Source organism: Gouania willdenowi, chromosome 14 (genome assembly GCF_900634775.1).
Source record: "Gouania willdenowi chromosome 14, fGouWil2.1, whole genome shotgun sequence".
Taxonomy (NCBI): domain Eukaryota; kingdom Metazoa; phylum Chordata; class Actinopteri; order Blenniiformes; family Gobiesocidae; genus Gouania; species Gouania willdenowi.
Window position 1 is genome coordinate 19,726,082 of NC_041057.1, and position 18,613 is coordinate 19,744,694.

Below are 18,613 nucleotides of genomic sequence, written 5' to 3' on the forward strand. Positions count from 1 at the left end.
TCACCTCCCAGATTGTCTCAGGGCATTGTACAATATCACTTGGACAGCAAATCAATACAAGAAATAACAAAGGGGTTTGTGTCATTTTCAGTGATTTTGTTGTCATTCTGTGTATTTTTGTTGTCATTTTACATATTTTCTATTCTATTTTGTGAATAAGTGTCTTTTTCTTTTCTTTTGTGTAGCTTTGGGTCCTTTTGTGTGTGTTTTTTTTTAGTAATTTTTGTGTGTTTTAGTTGTCATTTTGTGAATTTTTGTTGTCCATAGTGTACTTTCCTTCCATTTTGTATGTTTCTTTGAGTCATTTTATGTATTTATGTGGTCCTTTCTGTGTTCTTTTCTTTTGTTTAGTTTTGTTGACCTTTTCTGTGTTTTTATTTTTGGGGCTGCACAAAATTCGACCAAGAGCTGCCAGTTGTCCATGTATGGAGTAGAGGTTTTGGGAAATCCCTTCGTTGTATGACTACATTAATACAATTGCTTCCGGTTCTGTTTATATTTAAGAAGGAAATAATTCAGTTGTGGAAAAAAACATGAAAAGAGAAAAGTGTAATATGAGATGAATGAAAAGGTTGAGGAGTAGCTTAAATCAGTGGAGCTTTGCGTTTCTGCAAAAGGAATCAGTTTGACAAAAGCACATTTCACTTCACCCAGTGCTGTGCACAGAAGTCCAAATATATGTTTTCTTAGTTTGTTGTGTATGTTGAATGGACTGGGTGACTGGCCAGCCATGGACAATTTGTTTTTGGTTCTACAGTTTCTTAAAGTTCCCTAACATCAGGTACGGACCGTCGAGCACCTCTGGTAACTCTATAATGTAAAACACTTTGAGTGCCTATGAAAAGCGCTGTATAAAATCCAATATATCATTATTACTACTACTACTATTATTATTATTATTATTATTATTATTATTATTATTATAAAACAAGCATGTATTAAAGCAGCTGGAGACATTTAAAAAAAAAAAAAAAATCAGATGCTGAATGCCAAATCAGATTGCTGCTCTAAAGTTTATTTTGATCTCAACAGTAAACACTCTCTAATTGGCATCGTAATAAAAGTTTTGAGCATTGCATTATGGGATGTGGAGTCCTGTATATGGATGCATGGAAGTGTTTTACTTCATTCTCACGGTAATTTATTCTGTTTGCCCCTAAAAAACATATCAAAAGTGACATCCTCATGCTAATAACTGAGCCCCAACCCTCTTTCTTTTTACGTTTTTTTCTTGTATTGTTTAAATGTACTTTATATTATTGATATGCCCTTGACCGTTATGCACTGATAACTGCTCTCCCATGGGTGATACGGGAGGGTGGGAGGGATCGAAGAATGGGTTTGGGAAGAAAAACAAAAAAACAAAAAGGAAGGTTGCGTTTCATTGTTACCTGTGAAACTGCTTACATTAAAAAGAGTTACATAAAAAAAGTGACTTCCCAAAACATTTATTTGGTTTTCACGGAGAGAAAGTGGCAGCATAACATTTGTAGATGTTTACTTTGTGGCTTACACAAAATGCCTCGCAGTGAGGTGATATCACAGGGAATACCGAGAACAATTGAGAACAAAAATAGTGTAAAACCAATCACTGTGATCCTTGCCTGGTGAAGAAATCTGAGTAACCACAGTAAAAATGAAGCAAAAACACTTTTATGCATCCTTTTACGGGACTCTACATCCCACAATGAAATGCACAAAACTTTTCCGACAATGTCAAGAGAGTGTTTCCCGTGGAGATCAAAGCAAACTTTCGAGTGACATCTTTAATTCATTGATTGATGAGGTCTAAACTCTTTGTATCTAATGAAAAATGATGGTTGCAGCAGATTTAATAAAATAAATTAAAATTGTATAATGTATAAGAATGTTTTGGGGTTAATAGAAAACGATTAGCTGCACTTTTAGAATATTACAGCTATTTGGTCAGTCAGTATAAACGGTTTGTTTTCGGATGACAGTCAAAACCTCTTCCTATGAGGAGGTCCAATGTAGAGCCCTGAAAAGAAATCACGGGAATCCCACTCAAACTGGCACATTCTCAGATGGTTCTGTGTGCAATGTCTTTCGCCGATGTTTATTTAGACGGTTTGATCTTCAAAGCTGTACTTCAATGACTGCAGAGTGTTATCTTACAGTCTCGAGCGTCTCAAGAAACATCTCAGAATATAGGAAGTGATATTTCAGGTTCCATAAATGACAAATGACTCCCTAGATAGTGAGCAGTAAGTCGTAATCATAGCTGAGTTCACAGAGGTTTGACCGAGAGAGGAAGGCTAACGTTTTTCAACCCTTGCTGAAAAAATAAAAAAAATCACTAAAAACAGCATGACTGAGGTTGCGTGCATAACACAGCTGTTGACAACACAGTGCAACGAGTTTGGGGATGAAACAGGGAGTGGTGACAGCAATCGGGTCTGCTTTCCTTCACTCAGCACGAGTGTGAGGGATGTGCTGCGATGCACCCCCATTTCTCTGTGGTGCAAGCTTAGGCAGCAGCGTGAGAGAAGCACCAGAACAGGAAAGAGGCAATCAATCAGAGTGATGGTGCATGAATTTCACCTCTGGTCCCAGTCCACACCTGGGACAAATTCAGAGGAATGCTAGGCCACTGAGAGTTCCAGACAAGTCATGTGAAGGGCAATCCAGTAAAGTACGTATCACGTCTGAAGGGTAAAGAGGGCTTTTAAACGACAAACAGGAGGACAAGAGCAGAAGGGAAACTAAGTGGTGACTTAAAGCTGAACACTGAGGTTGGATGATCGGCCTCTGTGTTGTAGAAACTGTGTACTGTTTTCAGAAAGAATGGTATCAGAGTTAAAACGGACACAAATCTGTTAAGCCTGACTTAATCATTCTGATGCAGAGAATCTTTACAGCACCCTACACTGAGGTTGCACTGCAAAACAACTAATTTACCTACCGTATCTTTATAGAACTCTAAAGACTATGATTATCTTCAAATAGTTTAGGATCCAATCTATTCAAACTGAGATTGAGATTCAATGTGAGAGCATGTCAGTTCACACTGTCTACAGATGTCCACTGAAGCTAAGGAAGGCTGGGCCTTGTTAATACTTGGATGCACTAACCAGTGAAGTGGCAGTCGCTCTAGTGCAGGGGTCACCAACGTGGTGCCCAGTGGGCTGCTGGTTGAAACCAATGTGTTGTCGTCAAGCTCTGCAGAAGCATGATAACGAGCCAACCATTTGATTCAGGTGACACATCTAAAAGTCTCAGGAATCCGGCCCTCGAGGACTGGAGTTTGACACCAATGCTCTAAAGTAAAATACAAGATTTCTAAAGTCTTTGAAACAACATTTAGAGATGTCTAAACGTGACCATTTCTCTCTTACTAAAAAAATAGCAATAAGAATAATGTTTTTGTTAACAGATAATATATAACTTTTGAGTGACTCCAATGTATATTTAAAAGAAAAACTTTAAATGTGCCAATTTTTAAAATTTGTTTGTGAAAAAAACCAACAAATAAACAACAACAACACAAACATATTGCAGTGAAGCAAGCCAAATATAAAATTCATAACATAGAAATAGAGACTACGGTATTTTTGTCAACCTAGTGGCTACAACACTAATGCTGGAGCTTCGTGCTTGGCTGAGCAATTCATTTTCCACAGAAATAAGTTCTCTTAAAAGGTTGGGAGACTTAAATGGATCCCTCACACGTTCACTCCAACAATACTGGACTGGAAAAAAAAAAAAAGATTTAAAAGAGCCCGTGGTTCACCAGTGTTTAGATAACTTATGGAGCACACCCCGTCATATACACACACTTTGTTCCTGTGTGAAAGCTGCTAACCTGCTCGAGGCATAGTATGATCGTGTCTGTCTAATGTCATTAACACTGAGGCACACGAGCCTTAGGATATTACTTTTGCGTGACCTCCATTCTTTCATGCAACACTTAGCTTTTGTTCTTTAATGATGTCGTGAAAGTGGAGCTGATGATACAAGATGGTGATGAACATGTGTATCTATGTTTGTAGCATGCTTTTTTCATTATTTATCAAATAATTTGTGGAAAGGTGTGATAGACAAAAAGTTGCTTCACCAGTGAAAAGTAATTGTAGCTTTTAGTCTTTTAGTCAATTTGTCAAACTCAAATAAAAGCAGCCATTGATATTGCTGTTTATAACTCAAAGTAAAGCTGTTTTAGAAAACATTGGATAGAATAGTATGCAGTTTGCCTGCACATTTACTTCATGTTTACCCACAAGACAAATATGGCAATTTTTCAGAGTGACTTTTGTCCAAATATCTATATAAAGACACACATAGTAATGTGGACAAGACCAGTGTCGTATAACACCATTAGTAGGATATCGTAAACTAAAAAAGTTTACGAAAGCACTAAGATAAATAAAATGTTCCAGAGTGCGCGTGTGTTTGTGTGTGTGTGTGCCCACGACCCTGGAGACATAGAGACACTGTGTCTGCCAGATAAAGCTAATGCTGTTGTAATGAATTTTGGGTTGCGTTAACCCATTTACAGTGGTGTTTCAAGCATGGACTCTGAGCGTCTGGGATTCCAAACTAATTTAATGACACAGAAGCAGAGACTCAACTAATTATAAAGAGAGGGCTAGGACATTGTTCTTGCTGCAAGAACTATAAATATATTTACCCCCAAATCGAATCAAGACATGATGGACACGCTGTAAGAGGCGCCAGTCAATTCTAACCATCTTAAATTCTCATGAATTCCTAGTGCAAAGTCAAGTTGGCAACAAAATGTCTAATGTCTGCTGGGGGAAAAAGAAGATCTTTTGTTGAGATTATTGAATTATGTCATATTTTTGCTTCCTAAATGAGTTTATTCATGTCCTATTCATTGACAGGGGGCAGAATTAGGAGGTTGGAGATGAATGCATTTGGAGTTGACTCCTGTTGAGACTCAAAGAATGGTTCTAAAGAAAAATAAATCAGGTAATTATGGGACGAGTCAAACAGGAGTGTGAAAATTACTTGTAACTTTAAACATCTTTACAACAAGTTACAAAACATGAATGTTTTATGTTATGATGTATATTGTATTTATTTACCTTTTTCTTACATAGGAACAAGATCTTACCCATTATCAGAGGTGAAAATAACTGATTACAAGTACTCACGTTACTGTAATTGAGTTGCGTTTATGGGTACTTGTACATTTTTTTTTTAAATTTCTTAAACAGTAATTTTACTACTTCATTATGTTTTAAAAGAAGTAAAGTAATTCATTACATCTCTACACCAAACAGTTACTGAGTAAATTATTATTTTCGGTTTTAAAATGACCAATGGACATTGTGAAACTACAAAAATGAAATGACCAGACAACAATCAAATGCATCACATCATAGCCGATCAATCATATTAAATGTAATGCACCGCACCAAAACAACATTGAATAGAGGTTATTTTCTCAGTTTTAAGGTTCATTTCAGATTCAGTTTCCCCTTTTTTGTCTATTTACACTGTGTATGCATACACAATAAAAAAAAAAAAAAAAATGAGATGAAAACAGTGCAGTGAAAAGTACAACACATTTTATTTAAAGATTTTGACAAACCTTTTATATTCTATAGATCCCTTTGTGTATACATGAGATGTTTACTGTATGCATGGGAACCATGGCAAGATTTATTACCAAAAATAATCGTGGGGGGTGAAAGTAACTTTTACTTTGTAACTTGAACCACTTTTTACTTGTACTTGAGTTATTTTATGTATGACTTACTTGTACTTGTACTTGAGTACAATTTCAATTAAGTAACAGTACTTCTACTTGAGTAGGATATATCAGTACTCTTTACACCTCTGCCCATTAATACGGTAGAACAGTGTTTGGAATAATAGATACTGAAATAAAATAATTCTGAATGTCGTATTAATGAGAACATGCTCTTAAAAAGCCATTAAGCCAACGTTGGGTACCCAGTGTGACATGAACGTGTTAGTAACTTTGAGTGATCCTAAAACAAGTGATGTCTAAGAACATTGTCAGTTACAGAGGTGCAGGGGCCCTTGTCTATGTGATGCTGCAGCAGCTCCTTGGTTTCTTTGGTGCATTAGAAAGACTGTTAAATCATTTAGCTTTTTTTTCATGCCAAAGCTGCCATCGTTAGATTTTTTTGACTCCCAAAGACCCATAAGGTTTTTGTAGAGCTGACTTTCACATGCCTCTACCCTAGCTCACCTTAAAGTTAGTTTTTTTAGATTTTTGTTTTTTAGTTTTCCAAGCAGTAAGAAGTCTGTAAGTGCTTTCTGCGCGTAGCCCTTTCAACACTCAACACTTTCTCTCTTACGTTCCAGAAAGCAGAAGGGACCTTTCATAGCTAAATAAGCCTGTTTTATGCCTGGAGGCATCCGACTACTGGATGGGACCCGAGAGGACAAGAGGTCTCCAGAATGCTCAATATTACATGACATTCAGTGTCGCTGCTCCACTCTCAGGTTTCAAAGTATGACTACAATGTTAAAGCTCCTGATTATTCTGTACATTTTGCAAAATTAATGCATACACAAACTGCTCTCTTTCTTTTTAGTCATTAAAATTACATGACTCTCATTGAAAGTACAACAAATTACAACAGGTGACTTTGAGTGGATACCTGAACAACTGTTAACATGCAGGGGTAGTGACGAGCACTCGGTACGGTGTTCACACTATAGTCTTAAAAATGTAACAAGGTTAATAATTTATCTGGTATGTGTTTTAGATTTTAACTAGAGTGGAGCGATGATTCAGACCATTTTAGTCATCATTAATTACATATTTAATGTGATGATTGGCGAACTTAAAAGTACTGCAATATTCTTTTTCTATGCAAAAGGAACTACACTTTAAAAAAGAAGTCAGCTGTTTGAGAATCCTGCCTCAACGCCACTCCATTTATTTCTGATTGTACTGTATTTCATCCAATGTGAAAATTATAGTGTAGTTTTTAATAGTAAGTAAAATATCAATATATTTTGATACAGAGACCCTTATCCAGTGATGTTTGAGTAAATTAATTGAAGAAGAATTTTTGATGTCATGGTCACTATACACAAGACAAAGGAAGACAATGAAAATATCAGAATCAGATTGTTTTTTACTGCATTTGTTTGCACATACAATACATTTGCTTTGGTGTTTTCATTGCATAAATAATACAAATATCAAAATATCAGGCAGTATGAATATATAATCAATTCACAGTGAAAAGACATTGACTTAAAGGGGTGTGTTCAGGGTGGGGCTGTGGGGGACTTGTGACTGTTGCAGAGGGAAAGAAGCTGTTTTGTGGCGTAAGATTTAAGTTCTAATGGCTCGCAGTGTCTTGCCGTCAGCAAGTCCAGGGTGGGAGGGATCAGCAGCAATCCCGGCTGCATGCTTTAGTGTCCTGGAAGTGTATAGAAAGCATATAGGTCCTGGGGAGATTTACAAGAAGATTACTACTTCATTTAGTATCCAAAGCAAAATCAACACAAACAGTTAAGGTTAAGGGATATCCAAATTGCTCAACATCCCACAGTGATGGCCCAGGTTGGATTCAAACCGGTGACCCTCTGATTACAAGCCCGCTTAATTTACTGTTACATCACCACTCCCCCATGGCAGATTACATGTGATCACCTTAGCACAGTGGTTCCCAATTCAGGGGTCCGAGTGGGGGTCGCAAGATGAAAGATGGAGATGAGGGGAATTTAGGTTTGGGAGTTGGAGAAGTGGTAGCTGAGCCTCATTTGCTGCTTCCTGTCTGACAGGAAGTTAGTGATCCACCTGCAGATGTAGTCAGGCACATTCAGCTAGCTCAGCTTCTCCTCTGGCAGTGCTGGGATATTTGTATTGAAAGGAGAACTGAACTCCACCAAAAGGATCCTCACCTCATCTAGATGTTGAAGGAAAAAGCAGAGGGACTTGTGGATTGCATCATTTACTGACCTGTTGGTTCTACAGCCAAAATGCAAGGGGTCCAAAAACGGGACTTTAGATGGGAAAGCACAAGGGCCTCAAAGGGACTTCATCAGCACAGAGGTCAGGGCCTCTGGCCAGCAGTGATTCCATCCAGTGACTCTTGACTTTTTAGGGACAAGAATGATAGCAGATGTCTTGAAGTATTCTGGCATGTGGCATGTCTCCAGTGATAAATGGTAAATTAACTTGATTTATATAGCGCTTTTATGCCTACTTCAAAGTAGTCCCAAAGCACTTTACAATATCAGCTCATTCACCCATTCACACACCAATGGGACTGAGCTGCCATGCAAGGCACTGGTCAACCACCGGGAGCAACTTAGGATTCAGTGTCTTGCCCAAGGACACTTCGTCGAACCCCCAACCTCTCATCAGAAGACGATCCCTCTGAGCCACGGTCGCCCAGTAGGAGATAGAGATAGATAGAGTAGTTAAGACAGGCATTCATACCCAATTTCAAAAATGTCTCAAAGGTCATAATAAAAACAAATGTGATTACTTTTAGGCCACAAGTACCAAACAAATCGGATATCACTGGTCAAACATTGTGAATCTGTCAACCGGTAAAGCGTTAAAATCCCCATGCATTGCTTTTCACATGATTTAATAAACGGTGCTGTAGAGGAGCTTTGTATCCTTGACCCTAAGATTACATTAGTTATAAGACTTGGTTGTACTGATAACTGAAAACTTAAGTATAGCTAATTAGGTCTAACATCTTGTCCTGAAAAGCCCCTATTAACATTGTTCAGTGTTTCAGGGTGCATCTGTTTTCTGAGGATTGACCACTTGTGACCCATCACACTGCAGAGAGGATTAGTGAACTTTTGGTCTACATACAAAATAAGCTCAAAGTGAATACACCAGTGCTTCGAAATATTGTTTTAATGACATTTGTCTTATAAAACACCTAGTTGGGCAAACAGTGAAACACTTACAAATAACGTTTGTCACAATCACAAAATTAGTTATCAGACATGCAGTTTTAGGGTCCTGTGCTATAATAAAAAAGTCGATATTTCAATATTTCTCAATGGATACATTTAGTTGTGTTCGGATATGTAGAGCTGGAATCAGTTTCTATAAAAGCTTGTTTGTGTTGTTGAGTAATTAAACGTAACTGCAGTAAAAGCAGTCGGCACACTGGTGAAGGAGGAAAAGTGAGTTGACTCGAGGGCCTGCTGCACATCTTCCTGCTTTCACCCTTAGTCTAAGTCAAACTGAAAAGACAACAGTCAAGCGAAATGAATTCAGTCACTTGAGAAGTGCCTCTGCGACCAGCGGGAAATTAAGAGAGAAATGACTCAGAGAGGAGTTTATAAGTTTGTGTGTTTGAATTGTATCACTTCTGTAAGTGTGTGACAGCATGTAGGATTCCAATGAAAAAATACAGAAAAATTAAAAATAACACAAAACTTGAAGCCACCACCATCAACAACAAAAATGCTTCAATTGATTTAAATACTTATGTCTGTCAACTTGGGTCACATTTAAATTGATGGTTGCTGTTGCATTACTCAAACTGGTTTACAGTTTCTTCATCATAAAGCTCAAATTTTAACATTGTACTGTAGTAGATGCTGTAATATGTTTTTATTTACCAATGTTGGCTAATTAAAAAACTAGCTACATTTCCTCAAAGCACGACATTGACCAAAAAACAGTTTAGTAAATCGAATGTGTGTCTTCTCTTCAAATGCTCCAAAAGTATTTACACCAGGTTGTGTGACCTGGTAAGGATTAGGGCCTCACACTGTTCTTTCAGGTCAGTGGGATTACTCATGAACCTTTTCCTAAAACAGTGCCCAAGCTGGGTGTCAACACTTCTCACCTCTGTTTTAAGGCGGTGACCCTCTATGGCGTTATAATCCAAGCTTCAGAGGTTTGATCAAAGTAAGAGCCTTACAAGCTATGGAAGGTCAGTTGGCACTTTAAAGAAAGAACGGCATGCAAGGACACATTAGTGAAAGATTAACAGGTTTTACCTGTTGTATTACATACCAACAAAACTGACTTGAGAAAAAGAGGATTTCTCGCTTCACATTTCTCAGCAGGTCACCTCGGAATCGATTTTCTCACATTGGTATACTGTGCTAAGTACTAGTTCAATTATCCCTAAAATTTTAAATGCATTTGGACATGAAAAATACAGCCAATTTATTTTAGATTTTGTTGCATTCTTAGTTCAAATTAACATCACATGTAGATTTTAGAAAATTTGACAAGCAAATTTGCCCTTTTTAATGTCACCTATAAATAACAAAGTTATCTTCATCTACTGCCAGAACACGATACATTTGATCCATCTTTTACCTTAAAAGATAGATCCATCCTCTTCCTAAAAAGGGACATACATATGTGTGAGGGTCAAGGAATTTACGGGGAAACAACCGCAGGACTTAAAGTCAGCTAAGAACCTTAACCTCACCAAACCTCTAAATCCAGCTCCAAAATGAGAACACACCGATCAGCCACACCATACCGACTGTTGAGGTGAGCAACATTGTTGATCTCATTACAATAGCACCTGTCGAGGGGTTGGAGGTATTTGGTAAAGTGAAAAGTCTGTTAAGAGGGGTTGTTGTTTGGAGGTAGATATAAATATGAACTTGTATTTGCCTGAAACAATCCTCAAACAATCTCCTAAATGCTAGCTCAAGTATGTTGCAGCAATGTGAACCATAATAACTACACTATAGGCCAAACTGCGTTTATTATAATAATGTCATTAATGGAGGCCCACGCAGATAAATCTCAGGGATGATCACAAAATTTGTTGTAAACAGATGCTGAATATGATGGGGTGACATAAGAACAGATGGACAGAGAAACAGTACAGTACTACTGCATTTTGTTGCAATGAATCACTAGGTTAACATGCCTGCAGGATTCACTTGAGAGACCAAAGAAAGGTAGTGGGCGTTTTGTAATTTGTTTTATTCTTTGCTATAAAATCTGAGGTCCTGACATTTGCTGTTACAGAGACTGTGTGTTACACTATAATTGATTAGAAAGTGGGAACACTTCACTATACTTGACTAAAATTTGAGAGCCATAAATTTGCAAATGAAACTATTTGCAGTAGTATCCTCACATCAGGAATTCCCTGGGTTCAATTCCAGGATTGACTTGTTGGGATATTCAAAGAGGCCACTATTAGAGGTCAGAGACCCACCCAGGACCCAGAAGAGCAGCTTGGCATGCAACACTAGAGGAAACAGGGAAGTTTGGACAGCCTCCCAGAGATCGCATATCCTAACTAGATGCCCCACAGACCCCGGGACACACAAAGACACCCGTCCAGCTCTTCCATAGGGCTTTTCCACCAAGAGCACAGAGTTTTCATTTGGATCTATAGTTGGAGCTAGAGCTACTTTAGAGCTACTCCTGTCTAGCTGCAGTTTTCCACTGCAGCCGAGGCAGTACGTCACTGATTACGTAGCAGTTTACCCATGAGCACTTGCGCCATAATGAAGCTCAGGCTTTGACGTCTTTTTTTGACATCGTATGAATGCTATCTTATCCTACGTAAAAACTCAGCCTAACTACCCGTCTTCATTGGAGTCACAGGAGTCTGTGACAACATTCGTGAACACAGGTAATTATCAAGGATGATTTATTTCTTAACAATGACCATGTTAGTGTTAGCCTTTGCTAAGATACTTAGCTTCAACTACGCCTGCATAAGTGCAGCATAGGTTAAAAATATTTTCTGCAACCCTTTTGGAAGTGCACTTTTGCTTGCTTTATAAATCACTAGTACAGTGCCTGTCGGAAGTATGTATTCATACAATAGAGCTGTCAATTATGGCCAAATGAGTATGTGTTTGAAGGTTGGATGTACAAAGAGGTGTACATATTCTGTACTCTGTAGTGTTATAAAGGAATATATTTGCGTGTGCAAAATAAAATAGTGTGTGCAATTGTTTTTTTTTTTTTTACTCATTTTTATATATTTTTTCATTTGGTGTATTTTTCTATAATGTATGTTTTTTGGAGTCATTATGTGTATTTTTGTATCTTTCTGTTGTGTTTTTGTGCATTTTTTGTACAACTAGTTTTTTTTGTTGCCATTGTAGTGTGATTCTGGAGTAATTTTGTGTATTTTTGAATCTTTTTGGTGTAGTTTTGTGCATTTCTGTTGTCATTTTGTTTACATATTGTTTAATTTTTTGTTTTATTTTGTGCATTTTTTGTATAAATATTTAGTTTTGTGTATTTTGTGTATTTTTTGTATAAATATTTAGTTTTGTGTATTTTGAGTAATTTTCATATTTTTGTTGTTTGGTGTATTTTTCGGTAATGTATGTTTTTTGGAGTAATCTTGTGCGTTTTTGTAGCCTTTTTGTATATTTCTGTTGTCATTTTGTGTACTTTTTGTATAAATATTGTTTAGTTTTTTGTTTCATTTTACTAAATAAGTTATTTTTATTATAAATGCTGTGTGTGTGTGTGTGTGTGTGTGTGTGGGTCATCTCTCACACACGCGTGCATCATGCACATAATCTGTAACAGGTTGAGAGATAAAAAAAAAAAAAAGAGAGAACCGGAAGTACCACAAAAAATAAGCGTTTTGCAACACCAAAGTCGCATCTTTCTCTCTAAACAGCTCTGTATGTACATCCTGGCATGCGTATCAGCCGTGTGTGTGTGTTTACATTATAGCTGCAAACATCTTAACACATAGAATAATATAAGAAGAAATACTTACCTTGGCGCAGAACAAACATTAATCATAGTGGAGCCGTGTTGTAGACCCATCCGCTCACAAAAAAGTTACATTCCTCTGTCTTAAGAAGCAGATAGTTTGTGATATGGTCAGCTATTGGCCATTGGCACAACTGCCGCCCACAGTAATGGAGATGGAGGAGGAAGTGATGTCTGTGACCTGCGATTTAAAGGAAGTTTGGGATCACGGGGATAATTTTAAATAACCATGAAATATTAACTTAAATAACTTTTAGCAGTATAAAAACATTTTTAATATTGACCTTCTTTTTTAAAACCAAACAAACTGCAACACAGTGTCGTCATGACCCAGAACCGGAAGTTGCACGCTCAATACCGTGCTTATTACAAAGAGTGCCGTACTCTTAAAATTAATGTTTTGTAACACCAAATTTCTCCAAAATAACAGATGCAGACACTTGTGGTATTTGGAAGCCGTTGACTAAGTTTCAGGTCAAACTCATACCACGTCGGGGAGATATTCGCTCCACACACACACACACACACGCGCGCACACACACACAAGCACACAAACCTTTCTTACTTTTATTAGTAGATTTGGACAGTTTTGAGTTGGATGAGATCTGGGAGTTTTAAATCTGGTGTTTTTAGGAATAATCCATGTCTGTCTCTGTATCCTGTGTTATGTATCAGTCTGATGGATCTTTTTTACATTATGAATAACGGTTGGATGTTCGTCATGTATGTATTTCCCCAAACTTCTAGACAGTAACTCAAATATGGTAAAACAAGTGTACAATAAAGAGTAATACTTTTTGATTAAGAATGTGCCTTGTTTTGTCCAGGAATAGAAAACAAGAATATTAGTTCTTAATAATAGTTTAATTTATTCATGAACAAACAGTAAATGGCGTGTAATGATATTTCAGGATGGACCAACAGATAATATTGTTCATGTTGATGTTTGCATAGAATGAATGAATCTTACTGGAGTTGTTCTGAGATGAACACGAGCTGAGCTACAGATGAACCTCCAAATCCAACTCTGAAATCAGCAAGAAACGTTACCACATAGTTCAGTAATATTATTACATGACCATTGTGTAACAATAAGGGAAGTTCTGAATACAGGTCAGTGAAATATTGCTGCTGCTTTTGGGAATATTAAAGCACTGTTATGGTTTCCTAGCTAACCAGCGGCTAACTGGCTAGCCTGCACCACGTTAGATGTAACAACGTTCATAATATTGATGAGGGAATATTGTAGCAATCAAATTTTGGTAGGAGGCTAACAACGGGGTGAAATAAAACTTACCAGGATTAGTAACGGAGTTCTACGTAACAAGCTCCTCCGTGGCTAAAGTTCTGTTCGGTCCACGGGGCCCCGTCTGTCCATTTCCCCTGAATCTCTTCAAACACCCACAGTACTAGGAAAAAAATGTTCTCCTCCTCTGACCACTGCTCTGTCTTCTTTGACTCACTTTTAAATATGTTTTTTTTGTCGGATTTGCACTAACGTAACCAGCCGCCCGCCACCGAAAAAATGGCTACTTTTCGTTTTTGGAGGACCGTTGATAACCTCGCCTAGCACCCACCCACTTCCGAGCTGAGTTGTAGCCCAGCAGCTATTTGGGGCCAGTGTAGCTCTCATTTTTGTCTCTGAGAGCTGGAGTTATGTTGGTTGAAACAGAATGGCTCGGAGCCAAAACACTCGCTAACTCCAAGTTAGCTCCAGCTCTTGCCCGGTGGAAAAGCGGTACCAAAGCACCCGAGCAAGCCCACGGAACCAAGAGCCCAACAAGACGAGCTGCTTAGGCTTCTGTTAACAGTGTGCTCTCAATGTGATTTATGTTTTGTTAAAGTCACAAATGCGATAATGTGTATTTTGTTTTTTTTGTTTTCTTTACTGATTATTATTTATGAAATGGCACGTGATGTGTAATGTCGGTGTGTACATTTTGTGATTGGTTGAGTAATAAAAATCACCTTGAGTGAGCACAGCTGCTGCTGTGTGTGATGCAAGTCAGATACGTTGTTGCGTTTACTCTGTGAACAGCTTCACTAGTGCCTCTCTGCTCCCTAGTAGAGCCTGTATACATACACCTCTGGACTGATACTTCAGATGTTGCTCCTGGAATCTGCTGGAGACACTTTTCCAGTTTGGGGGTCACTGCCCCGAGTGCTCTTACTACCATGGGGACCATGTGGGCTTTGAACTTCCACATCTGCAGTTGGTCTTTGAGACCTTGGTACTTTTACACTTTCTTTTGTTCTTTCTTCCTGATGTTGCAGTCAGCTGGTATTGTCACGTCTATTACCACTTCCCTCTGCTGGTGTTTGTCAACCCCCACTATGTCTGGTTGGTTAGCGAGCAGCTGTTTGTCAGTCTGGAGGCTGAAGTCTCCCATAACTTTACCCCTGTTCTTTTCAACCACCTTTAGTGGCCATGAGGGTTTGTGAGCTTTCAGTCTACCCGTACAGATTTTCCCTGTATGCTGTCCCAGCCACTTTGATGTGCTTCTTCATGTAAGTGGAAGCTGCCTGCATCTTACAACCTGCGACTATGTGCTGGAGCATCTCATAAGCATCTTTGCAAAGCCTGCACCTTAGGTCTGATGTGTTGTGGTAGAGCCTGGCCTCTATGAATACCGTGCTCATCATCCTGTCATAATTATCTGTGTTGTCTGTCAGTCCAGCCTTTTCAAGCCACTGGTAGGTCTTCTTAAAGCCACTTTCTCTGTCTGGTGGTGGTATGCTCCATGTAGGGGGTTGTCCTTCCATGTTGCATTTAGTGATTATCTGAAGTCTTCACTGAGCAGCTTATCCTTTGGAGATCCTTCTTGATGTACTCCTAGTGTGTGAATGTTTCATCCTTGATAGTGGTTTTGATGCTCACTAGTCCACATCCTCCCTTTTTCCACTTAGCCTTATGGTGCTGGACTTAAAATGGAACCCTCCATGCACGATGAGGAATTTGATATCTGTGAGTTCAATCTCTTCCTTTGGCCAGCTTATGATCCCAGTTGGGTATCTGATGACCGGCAGTGCGTACGTGTTGATGGCTCGGACTTTGCTCTGACTGTTCAGGTGACTTCTCAGGACTTGCATTATTTGCTGTAGGTATTTGGTTGTGGTCGACTTTTTTGCAGCCTCCTCTTGATTTACATTAGCCTGTGGGATCTGAAGGTACTTGTCTTTGATGTCCAATGTTCCGCTCTGGTGGGTCAACTCCCTTGGTCTTAATCAACTGGCCTCTCTTGGATCCCATCTGACCACACTTGTCTAATGCAAATGACATCCTGTTGTCCTTGCTGTATTTCCTGGTGGTGTGGATCAGTGAGTCAATGGCAGCAAGTGGCTAACAAGTGATTGTTACTTAATTTCCAAATTGGTATCAGTAGGTCTGAGATGTCAGACAGAAGGACAGAGCCATAAGTTTTTTTTGGCAGTGTTTAGTGCCTCAGGAAGGGACAGCATGTTGCATTTCCTGGTGCCCCTATATTCACCATTTGGTTCCAGTGCAGCTTTGCTAATTGGCCGACCTCTCTCTGCGTCGCCTTTTTTTTTACCCTCCATGGAGGGTACTGGTTGTTATGTACTGTTCCCAACTTATACACCAGTATTTGTAGAATTACTGTTGCTGTATTGTGGTGTCTGTCAGGATGTATTAAGAGCAGCATTCACATCTTCTTAAATATCTTACGATGGTACTTGCCAACTTAGCTTCAGTAGTTTACAGGGGTGCCAGGATTGAATTGTTCTCATGAACTCCCTTCTTAGGTCAGCAGCTCTTTCACTGAGGCTGTGGTTGATGGCATCCCCCTTGCATACCTGGCACCCTGGCTCCACCTTGCCAAAGCATTTTTGTTGTATTTCATTTCTAAAATTTGGCGATGGAGCTGAAGTGATTTCCCTCTTCTGGTCAATAAGGACTTTGAAAGGTGTTGTTCTACAGTCTGTCGGTATCTTCAGAGTAGATGTCATAAAGTTCTTTAGCTCATCCAGGTTGTATTGAGAATTCTCCTGAATCCCAGAGAAAATGAAATTGTCTATCATGCTCCGAGAGTTGTTAGAGTGAAGAGAAGCTCAATGTTGACCATCAGATCCTTAATCAGTGTCCCCTTTGTTCTTTGGTTATTCCATTTTAAAACCAAATCAAAATAACTAATAAACATTGTGGTTATTTTGTTGTACTGACTTAAAACCAAAACAGAAATACAGAAAAATAAAAAAAACAGATTGGCAGTGTTTTTCTGTTTTAAAATTAAATCTTGTTCTGTTTGTGTGATATTTGGATATTTACGGGAAACTATGACGAGAGCTTCATATTTTCATCTCACCACACAGAACGGACATACAGACAGACTTTTACACTAGGACAAAAAAAGACTATGAATTGAAACGTTATTAATACATCAATAAATCAAAAGAAAAAAAAATGGATGTAATCTACTGGTGCTCCTTGTCTCTTGTGATCAACTCACGTCTGTGTTGACGTTAGTAGTTCACGATATTATGGTATTATAACGTGCAAAATAAACATTTTACTGCCCTCAAAAAAACTGTGTAATGACATGTAACAAAAGTGTTAAATTGAAGAAGTTGTAACACCTATTGTTCTTCACACCAGCCTCACAGTCGATAGTCACCAGTTTATTTGAATACTACTTTGACCATAACACTGTTAAAATTGCCTACACCATAAAACAAAACTACACCGTGAGCAGCTTTTTATGAGCTAAAACATCCACAGACTGCATGAAAACAGGAGCAGGACCAAAAAACTCTTGAAATAAATCCTAAACATTATTATTGAGTGAGGAGACCTGGTCCAGAACCTGAGGAGGGAAACCAGGTGCAGTCTTCTGTTCTCGTACTAATTTGCTGATCTATTAAAAAAGACGGTGTCCACCCTAATTTACATGAAGCACAAATGGTAAAATTAAATCTACGGTCTGTGATTCACAGGTCCACACGCGCATGATTAGCTGAGAATAAACCAGCAGTTACAACAAACACTTCCATAGATAAGCCCTTTATTCAAAGTACAGAGCACCTATACCCATAAACACTGTGCTGAGCAGTACAGAGCAACATGCAATACAAACTAAAGCCCACAATAGAGGAGTTAACATAAAAATCTCATTAAAATTAAAACTACGAGCAGAAAAGAAAACAACAAAAAACTATTAAATGTGGACTATTAAATATTAGATTGCTTTCATCTAAATCTCTTTTAGTAAGTGATCTTATAACTGACCATTAACTAGGTTTATCATTCCTCACTGAGATTTGGCTCAAAAATGAAGATTGTGTTGCTTTTAATGAAGGCAGCCCTGCCAAATATGATAATCACCATATTCCCCGTGAGAGTGGTCGGGGAGGAGGAGTGGCAGCAGTTTTTCATTCAAGCTTATCAGTTACCCAAAAAAAAACTTCAAAATTCATTAGAAAGCCTCTCCCTTGATATTTGTAATCCCAAAAACAAGATAGAAAAACCCACTTTATCGGTTATAGTCTACCGTCCTCCTGGTCCATATTTGGAGTTTCTCTCTGAATTCTCTGACTTTCTCACTGATCTGGTGCTGAGCACTGATAAAGCTATCATAGTAGGTGATTTTAATATTCATGTTGATGATAAAAACCACAGCTAAAAAAATTATTTACCTCACTATTAGATTCAATCGGCTTTACACAAAATGTAAGCAAACCAACTCATTATCTTAATCATGCCCTGGACTTGGTTCTAACATATGGTTTAGATATTGACCACTTGACAATATATCCTCACAATCCTATTCTTTTAGATCACTTCCTGTTATCCTTTGAATTTAGAATATCAGCCTGTTAAACTCTGAGAGAAGAGTACACTATAGTAGATCACAGTCTGAAAAAGCTGTAGCTAGATTTAAAGATTTAGCGCCATCATTGCTTACCTCTGATCCAAATGATATCTCA